This window comes from Cnephaeus nilssonii (assembly GCF_951640355.1).
Source record: "Cnephaeus nilssonii genome assembly, chromosome: 5".
NCBI lineage: Eukaryota > Metazoa > Chordata > Mammalia > Chiroptera > Vespertilionidae > Cnephaeus > Cnephaeus nilssonii.
Window position 1 is genome coordinate 25,839,093 of NC_137076.1, and position 10,207 is coordinate 25,849,299.

Here is a 10,207-nt window from a genome sequence, read left to right on the forward strand (position 1 = left end):
GTTAATATCTAAACGGACATGGGAGGGGATCCCCAGAGACCCAATGGGGGCAGAGCGGGCTGCTCCTCCCTCTCCGCCCAGCCTCCACTGGGGGGCCGGGCACAGTGAGGTGCTCATTTCCCGCTCACAGGGTGGAGCAGCCATAAGGCATTTAGGCGTCTGGCCCCAGGATCCACCATAATAGAACCTTCTGAGAAATGCCAGGCTCAGAACCTTTCGCTCTTTTAAAAAAAAAATAATTAAAAATATTTTAAAAACTTTTTTAAAAATATATTTATTGATTTCAGAGAGGAAGGGAAAGGAGAGAGAGATAGAAACATCAATGATGAGGGAGAATCATTGATTGGCTGCCTCCTGCTACCCTCTACTGGGGATCAAGCCCACAACCCAGGCATGTGCCCTTGGCCAGAATCGAACCTGAGACCCTTCAGTCTGCAGGCTGATGCTCTATCCACTGAACCAAGCCGGCTAGGGATATATATATATATATCCTATATAATAAAAGCCCAGCGACCGAAGGGCAGAATGACCAGAATGACTGGTGGACCAGTTGCTATGACGCACACTGATCAACAGGGGCAGACACTCAATGCAGGAGCTGCCCCCTGGTGGTCAGTGTACTCCCATAGTGGGAGCGCCGCACAGCTGACCAGGATGAGCAGCTGCTCCTGGGAGCAGTTGCTCAGAGGGCAGGTCCACAGCTGCTCGGCTGACCTAGATGAGTGGCTGCTCCCACAGCAGGCTGATCCCTGAAGGCCACCCCTCTCCCCATCAGTGCACAAATCCTGTGCACCGGGCCTCTAGTGTGTATATATATATATATATATATATTGATTTCAGAGAGGAAGGGAGAGGGAGATAGAAATATCAACGGTGAGAGAGAATCATTGATTGGCCACCAGCCTGCAACATGGGCATGTATCCTTGACCGGAATCGAACCCAGAACCTTTCAGTTCACAGGCCGATGCTCTATCCACTAAGCCAAACCAGCTAGGGCTAAATCTATATTTTTATTGATTTCAGAGAGGAAGGGAGAGGGAGAGAGGGATAGAAACATCAATGATGAGAGAGAATCATTGATGGGCTGCCTCCTGTATGCCCCCCACTGGGGATTGAGCCTGAAACCTGGGCATGTGCCCTGACAGGGAATCGAATCCTGATCTCCTGGTTCATAGATTGACACTTAACCACTGAGCCACCACGACTGGGCTAATTAAAAATTTTTTTTAAAAAATTGATTTCAGAGAGAGAGGAAGGGAGGGAGGGAGGGAGGGAGAGAGAGAGAGAGAGGGAGGGAGAGAGAGAGAGAGAGAGAGAGAGAGAGAGAGAGAGAGAGAGAAATCTCAATGAGAGAAACCATCCATCTGCTGCCTCTGGAACTCTGAGAAAATGGCCGAAGGAATTGCTGAGAGGGAATTGACCAACAGGAATTGGGATCAAGAAGACGAAACCCCGCTGGGTCCCGGATCCGGGTGAGGCCGCGTGCCCCTGGGTCCGGGTGAGGCTGGGAACTGGGTCAGGGTGAGGCTGGGCCCCGGGTCCGGGTGAGGCCACGTGCCCCTGGGTCCGGGCGAGGCCATGCGCCCCTGGGTCCGGGTGAGGCTGAATCCTGGGTCTGGGCGAGGCCGTGTGCCCCTGGATCCGGGTGAGCCTGGGCCCCGGGTCCGGGTGAGGCCGTGGGCCCCTGGATCCGGGTGAGCCTGGGTCCCGGGTCCGGGTGAGGCCGCGGGCCACTGGATCCGGGTGAGCCTGGCCCCGGGTCCGGGTGAGGCCGCGGGCCCCTGGATCCGGGTGAGCCTGGGTCCCGGGTCCGGGCGAGGCCGCGGGCCCCTGGATCCGGGTGAGCCTGGGTCCAGGGTCCGGGCGAGGCCGTGGGCCCCTGGATCCGGGTGAGCCTGGGTCCCGGGTCCGGGCGAGGCCGCGGGCCCCTGGATCCGGGTGAGCCTGGGTCCCGGGTCCGGGCGAGGCCGTGGGCCCCTGGATCCGGGTGAGCCTGGGTCCCGGGTCCGGGCGAGGCCGTGGGCCCCTGGATCCGGGTGAGCCTGGCCCCGGGTCCGGGTGAGGCCGCGGGCCCCTGGATCCGGGTGAGCCTGGGTCCCGGGTCCGGGTGAGGCCGCGGGCCCCTGGATCCGGGTGAGCCTGGGTCCCGGGTCCGGGCGAGGCCGTGGGCCCCTGGATCCGGGTGAGCCTGGCCCCGGGTCCGGGTGAGGCCGTGGGCCCCTGGCCCCGGGTCCGGGTGAGTCCGTGGGCCCCTGGATCCGGGTGAGCCTGGCCCCGGGTCCGGGTGAGTCCGTGGGCCCCTGGATCCGGGTGAGCCTGGCCCCGGGTCCGGGTGAGTCCGTGGGCCCCTGGATCCGGGTGAGCCTGGGTCCCGGGTCCGGGTGAGGCCGCGGGCCCCTGGATCCGGGTGAGCCTGGGTCCCGGGTCCGGGCGAGGCCGTGGGCCCCTGGATCCGGGTGAGCCTGGCCCCGGGTCCGGGTGAGGCCGTGGGCCCCTGGCCCCGGGTCCGGGTGAGTCCGTGGGCCCCTGGATCCGGGTGAGCCTGGCCCCGGGTCCGGGTGAGTCCGTGGGCCCCTGGATCCGGGTGAGCCTGGCCCCGGGTCCGGGTGAGTCCGTGGGCCCCTGGTTCCGGGTGAGCCTGGCCCCGGGTCCGGGTGAGGCCGCGGGCCCCTGGATCCGGGGGAGCCTGGGTCCCGGGTCCGGGTGAGGCCGCGGGCCCCTGGATCCGGGTGAGCCTGGGTCCCGGGTCCGGGTGAGGCCGCGGGCCCCTGGATCCGGGTGGGCCTGGGTCCCGGGTCCGGGTGAGGCCGTGGGCCCCTGGATCCGGGTGAGCCTGGGTCCCGGGTCCGGGTGAGGCCGTGGGCCCCTGGATCCGGGTGAGCCTGGCCCCGGGTCCGGGTGAGGCCGTGGGCCCCTGGATCCGGGTGAGCCTGGGTCCCGGGGCCAGGTGAGGCCGTGGGTCCCTGGATCCAGGTGAGCCTGGCCCCGGGTCCGGGTGAGGCCGTGGGCCCCTGGATCCGGGTGAGCCTGGCTCCGGGTCGGGGAGAGGCCGTGGGCCCCTGGATCCGGGTGAAGCAGTGCCCCTGGGTCTGGCCGAGACCAAACCAGAGGGAGTCGGACCTGCATTACCACCATTTGTCCACCATCCAGAGCTGAGGGGTCAGTGCCGACATGTTCTCATAGGGAACTGGTGGACATTGATATTGGGTCTCAAAAGAACTGTTGGTCCAGAAAGAAACTCACTACAGACTGATTCATTTGCCTGTCAGCATAACTATTATTGCTCGTCGCACATTCAATTCTTATAAGTATATCTCTAGTGACACATGATTTCGCTCATCTAGGGGAAATGATGAACAACATAGACTGATGAACAAGAACAGAACCAGAAACAAGGAGGCATCGATCGGACTATCGGGCCTCAGAGGGAGGATAGGGGAGGGTGGGGGGAGGGGGGAGAGATCAACCAAAGGTCTTGTGTGCATGCATATGAGCCTAACCAATGCTTAAGTTCAACAGAGGGTTGGGGCATCCAAGGGGAGGGGTGTGGGATGGGAATGGGGGGATGAGGACAAATATGTGACACCTTAATCAATAAAGAAATTAAAAAAAAAAAAGAAAAATAAAATAAAAAATAAAAAAAAATAAATAAATTGATTTCAGAGAGAGAGGAAGGGAGGGAGGGAGGGAGGGAGAGAGAGAGAGAGAGAGAGGGAGAGAGAGAGAGAGAGAGAGAGAGAGAGAGAGAGAGAGAGAGAGAGAGAGAGAGAGAGAATCTCAATGAGAGAAACCATCCATCTGCTGCCTCCTGCATGCCCGGCCGGAATCGAACCAGTGACCTCTTGGAGCATTGTGCCACCCTCACTCCACGGAGCCACGCCTTTTGCTCTTGATCTTTCTGCACCCAGCATCTTTCTCCTTCTTTGCAGGAGACCAGTTATGCTTGGTAAACTGTGACCATTGTCCTTTGTCCCTAAATCATGCCAAGCTCTTCTGGGCTCCTTTTCCAAAGGCAAATTATACATATTAAACCAGGGACAAAAACACATCACGCTTGAAGCATTTCTGGAAGAAAGCTTTCTCTGTTCGGAAATAATTCTCTCTGGCTGTTTAAAGAGCCCATTAAAGATGAAGAGCCCGCTTTGTGGTGTCTGCCTCTCGGAAGCAGGCGGGGTTGCAGACAAGGTTGTCTGGTTTTTCCTTCTTCTGGGAACTCAGTGCCGCTAGCTTGGGGAGTCTTGCCTCTTGGAGGGCCCCCGATCTCCCCAAACAGCGATAATATACATTTATCCAACAAAGATTCACTAAGTATCTACCAGGAGCCCAGCCCTACTTAGCGTGCTGGGGACACAGCAGTGACCGCAACAGACAAAATCTCTGCTGGGCCTCAGGGGTGCCTTCTTCTTAAACCTCCTCGCCGTCTGTGCGTTAGATTCAATGCGTGCTGGCTTCCCAGACCGTCTTTGTAGAGCACCGGAAACCCAAGTGTGTCAGAAACGAGGGGGGCAGGTAGCATCCAGCTATTTATTCCTCAGGCATTTACTATGAGCACTTACTATGTGCCAGACGCTGTTTCACGTGCTCTGTGTACATTCACATAATGAAGTAAGAATGAGCACCCATGGTAAAGACGAGGAAACGGAGGCCCCAGGAGGGTGAGCCACTTGCCCTGTGGCATGCAGATGAGCTAAGGGAATGGGCAAGGCCCTTTTGCTCTTTAAAAAAAAAATAAAAAAATAAAAAAAATATATATTTATTTTTTAAAACTTTTTAAAAAATATATTTCTTTATTGATTTCAGAGAGGAAAGGAGAAGGAGAGAGAGAGAGAGAAACATCAATGATGAGAGAGAATCATTAATTGGCTGCCTCCTGCTACCCTCTACTGGGGATCAAGCCCACAACCCAGGCATGTGCCCTTGGCCAGAATCGAACCTGGGACCCTTCAGTCCGCAGACTGATGCTCTATCCACTGAGCCAAGCCGGCTAGGGTAAATCTATGGTAAACAATCTCTTAGGAAGCAAGGAATCAACAGAAGCAAATTAAGGCCTGGACTGGCGAAGCAGGTGACATCTGGTTTAGGAGGTTCTAGAACTTCGGTGTCATTTGGGGCGGCATGTTCCACGCTGTCCCAGGCTCTCAGGGAACCTTCACCGGTTCTGTTCAGCTCTCCCTTGGCTGGGATGAGCCCTCTCCTTCCCAGCTCTGTCCCGCACCAGGTGTCCGTGTCCCCGCCCCCTCTGTCCCGGGGCCTCCCAGGTCCAGGACAGGGTGTTGTCCAAAGGCAAGTGGCACAGAGGCGCGGGCCTCAGTCCCTTCCACTTCCTCTCCCGGCTGAGCTCCCTCGGGCAGTGGCTCTGCCTTCCGAGCGGGAATCCTTGCCAGGTGGGCACCTCCGAGCCTGTTTGGAAGCATGCGCAGGCCTGTGGCTCCCTTGAGCTTCTGTTTGACTTGGGGGTGGTCCCAGGAAGGAAAAAGCTGCCCTTGGGTGCCGATGAACAACAGAGGAAACACTGAAAACAAACAGGGTGTGTGTGTGTGTGTGGGGGTGCCTGTTGGGATAGGACCTTGCCATCCAATGAACAAATGGATGGAGACAAAAGCAGGTGTTGGGTGCGTGAGCGGTAGCAGACACTCACGTCTCATACAACTGTTCCCTCTTACCCCAGCCCACCCCAGATCCCCCCAAAGAAGAATGATAAGCTTTTGCTCAATTACTGTGCATGAGGCACCTATTGTGTACCTGGCCTTGTTGTAGGCGTTGGGGACACAGCAGTGAACAAGACGAAACCCTTGTCCTTTTGAGTGCATAGTTACTGTAGACACGTTCCCCAGGACCGTCTCTCTCTCTTTTTTAAAAAAATATATTTTTGTTGATTTCAGAGAGGAAAGGAGAAAAAGAGAGTGAGATAGAAGCATCAACGATGAGAGAACCATTGATCAGAGACCGAAACAGGGGCATGTGCCCTGACTGGGAATGGAACCGTGACCTCCTGGGTCATAGGTCAAGGCTTAACCACTGACCAAGCCAGTGGGCCCGCTCAGGACTGTCTCGCTCTCTTTTTATTTTATTTTAAATATATATTTTATTGTTTTTTTACAGAGAGGAAGAGAGAGGGATAGAGAGTTAGAAACATCGATGAGAGAGAAACATCGATCAGCTGCCTCCTGCACACCCCCCACTGGGGATGTGCCCGCAACCAAGGTACATGCCCTTGACCGGAATCAAATCTGGGACCCTTCAGTCCGCAGGCCGACGCTCTATCCACTGAGCCAAACCGGTTAGGGCAGGACTGTCTCTTTTAATCCTCTCAGCAACTTAACCCACGGCCCCATTTTGCTGATGAAAAAACCCAGGCACTGGAAGGTGAAGTGCCCTGCCCCAAATGTTGCAGCCAGGAAACTGAGGCACAGCGAGGTTGAGGGACTTTCCCAGGGTTACGCAGCAGTTAAGTGATGGAGCTGAGCTCCTGAACCCGGGCTTAAGGGGGAGCAGGAGGAGGGTCAGAGGTGGGGAGAGGAGCTGTGGGCTCCACCCTGCCCCCTCCAGCCGGTAATGGTCAAGTTCAGTCTCTCGCTTGGCCACGAGAGGGCGCCAGCTAGCCTTCGGTCAGACGCCGAGTAGGTGCCCGGCCCCCTCCCGCAGGAATGCGGGCGGTGGAGGGCGGGGAAGTTGGCCGCCCGCCCGGAGCAGCTGCTGCTGCCGCTCCGATTCCGCCCGCCTTCCTCTCCCTGGAACCCCGGGTTTGCAGGGAAGAGGCGGGCGAGGGAGGAGCGGCCCTGCAGGGATGTGTGGTCTCTGTTTTCGCCTCCCCCTCCTCCTCCAGGGCTTCCAGCCGAGGCTTCCCGGGAAAGGCCGGGCTGGGCCCAGGAGGCAAGGGATAATACCCATATGAACATCACAACGAAGGGCTGTCATTTCTGAAACAGCCACTAAGTTCTAGCACTCAGTAGGGACTTTCTGTCCAGCCACGCCTCTGCTTTACAGATGAGGAGAGTGCCTTGCTGGCGCAGGTAGGAGGGGTAAAGAGCTCAGCCTGGACCGTGCAGCGGGAGGTGCCAGCTGAGTCACTTCCAGTCCTTATCAGGCTCCTCTGTCATTTCTTGGTTCTGACCACTCCATGTTTCCCCCCAGGCTTCAGCAGCTGGCCTCGCTCCCTGGCCCCTAAGGGCATTGCCTGCCTCCCCCCGCTCCTTGGTCCAGGGAGGTCTTGACTGGCAGTGAGAATTTTCAGAAGAAGCTTGTTGCTAAGCTGGGGGGCGCGGGGGTTGGGGGAGGGGATAAGTCAGTGTCACCTTCAGAGTTGATTACTGTGTCTGGAAAAGGTCCGAGAAGTGACGATATCTGCCCCCACAGAGCTCACAGCCCCATCAAGGAGGACGACCCATAGATAAGCAGCTGTGAGGGCCAGAGGAGCCTCCTACACAACTAGCCTGGGAGTCCAGGAAGGCTTCCCGAAGGAGGCGGTCTTTAGGCTGAGACCTGGAGACTAAGTGGAAGAGTAATCAGGTGAAGGGTCAGGGTGGGAGAAGGAAGGCAGCTTTGTTTAAGGGGAAGGAACAGCCTGGGCAAAGAGCTGGAGGAAAGATGGCGCATGGTGGTTTGGGGAGCAGAGAAAATCTTTAAATCCTTCTTATTAGGTCAAGGAGATCCTCTCTCTCTCTCTCTCTCTCTCTCTCTCTGTTAATCCTCACCTGAGATATTTTCCCATTGATTTCTAAAAAATATATTTTTATTGATTTCAGAGAGAGAGATAGAAACATCAATGATGAGAGAATCATTGCTCAGCTGCCTCCTGCCCGCCCCCTGCTGGGGATTGAGCCTGCAACCCCGGCATGTGCCCTTGACCTGGAATTGAACCCAGACCCTTTGGTCTGCAGGCTAATGCTCCATCCACTGAGCCAAACTGGCTAGGGCTCCATTGATTTTTAGAGAGAGTGGAAGGGAGGGACGGAAGGAGGGAGAGAGAGAGAAACATAAATGTGAGAAAGACACATTGATCGGTTCCCTCCTGCATGCATGCCTTGATCAGGATTGGGATCGAACCTGCAACCCAGGTACTGCCCTTGACCAGGAATCAAACCTGAGACCCTTCAGTGCACGGGGCAAGGTGCTAACCACTGAGCAACAATGGCCAGGGCAAGGAGAGTCTCATTTTAATGTGTTAATTTATCCACCTATTCACTCATTTATCAGATACTTGTGTATCTATCATGTAGTAGGTCCTGGGGATAGGGCTGAGCAAACAGACAACAATCTCCTCTCTATGAAGCTGACATTCTAGTGGGTAGAGATGGGCAAGAACCAAATTGTGACTATCGTTGTAGCATATATGTCCGTGATGAGAAATAAAGTGGCTTAAGGGGATGGAGTGACCGGGTACTGCCTGTGGGGATCAGGGAGACCTCTCTGAGTTGGTGATCTTTGAGCACCGTAAGGAGGTGAAGGAGGAAACCATGTGGCCACCTGAGGAAAGCACTCTAGGCAGAAGGAACAGCAAGTGCAAAGGCCCTGAGGTGGAAGTGTGCACGGCATGTTTAAGGAACAGCAAGGAGGTCGGCGTTCCTGGAATGAAGTGGGTGAAGGGGAGAGAGCGGGAGATGATTTGAGACACGTATTCAGGGATGAGATCGTGTAGGAGACCTGACAGTTGGTGAATTGAATCTAAGTAAGAGGGGAAATCATTGAAGAGTTTTGAAAAGAGGGGTGACATTATTTTTCTGTTTTAATAGAATCATTTTGGGTATGTCCTTTGTTACTATGACTTGAAATCCAAAATTCATCAGTACAGGACTGATTGCAGAAATTATTGTTCATGCATATATATATTTTTATTGGTTTCAGAGAGGAATGGAGAGGGAGGGAGAGAGAGAGAGATAGAATCATCAATGATGAGAGAGAATCATTGATGGGCTGCCTCCTATATGCCCCCTACTGGGGATCAAATCCACATCCCAGGCATGTGTCCTGACTGGGAATTGAACCATGACCTCCTGGTTTATAGGTCAATGCTCAACCAGTGAGCCACACCAGGAGGGCCATGGATATATTTTCCATTGATTTTTAGAGAGAGTGGAAGGGAGGGAGGGGGAGAGAGAACAGAGAGAGAGAGAGAGAGAGAGAGAGAGAGAGAGAGAAACATCAATTGGTTGTGGATCCTTTGGTGCTCAGGCCAACACTCTAACCTCTGATCCACACAGGCCAGGGCAGAATTGTTTTTAAAAAATCCTTTAATTATGTAAATCCCCCTCCCTCCCCCCAAAAAACCAATCCCACCATTGTGAACATTTCACTTATTCAAAAGATCTTTTTAAGGCTCCCCTGCGCTGCTATGTGGGGAATGGATTGTAGGGGGCGAATGCAGAAGGTGGAGGGGAAGAGGGCTGGTGCAGTACTCCAAGGAGAAATGATGGTGGCTGGACTAGTGTGGAGGCCAAGAAGGTGTGCGAAGTGGTTGGTTCTGAATGTATTTTGCGGGTCACGTGAACAAGATCTCCTGATGTATTGGCTGTGAGGTGTGACAGAGAGGAACTAGAGATGACTCCAGGATTTTTGGCCGGAGCCACTGGAGGAACGAACTTGTCTTTGTTACGATGGGGAAGACAGGGGGATCAGGTCTGAGTGTTGAAATAAAGAGGCAAAGGTGGGCGTGTCTTGAACACTCTTTGAACTGCCAATCTCTGTCGACTCCGTGGTAAACAATAAAATAGCAATAGCATCCAGCTAGAGTTAATAACAGTTGTCTCCCCTACCTTCCCCCCACACTTATTTTTATAGTTGCCATCTGGATTGGTGATGTATCTTCCTTAAATTCATCTGAAACTGACTCAGGGTGAGTTAAGCTGCAAAGGAATTTATTGGCTGGATACTGGGGGCTCATGCAATCACCAGCCTTGGAAGATAAAAAGGAACAAAGTGACCCTGGCTGGGTGGCTCAGTTGGTTGGAGCGTCATCCCGTACACCAAAAGGTTGCAGGTTCAATTCCCGGTCAGAGCACATACCTAGGTTATGGGTTTGATCCACGGTATGTACGGGAGGCAATCGATGGATGTTTCTATCTCACATCGATGTTTCTCTCTCTAAAATAAATAAAACATATCATTGGGTAAGGATAGAAAAAAGAAAAGAAACAAAGTGGGGGTGCAGGGCAGCAGCTACGGTCACAGCTTAAATCATCGCCCCTGAAACCAGCCGGCAGCTCTAGG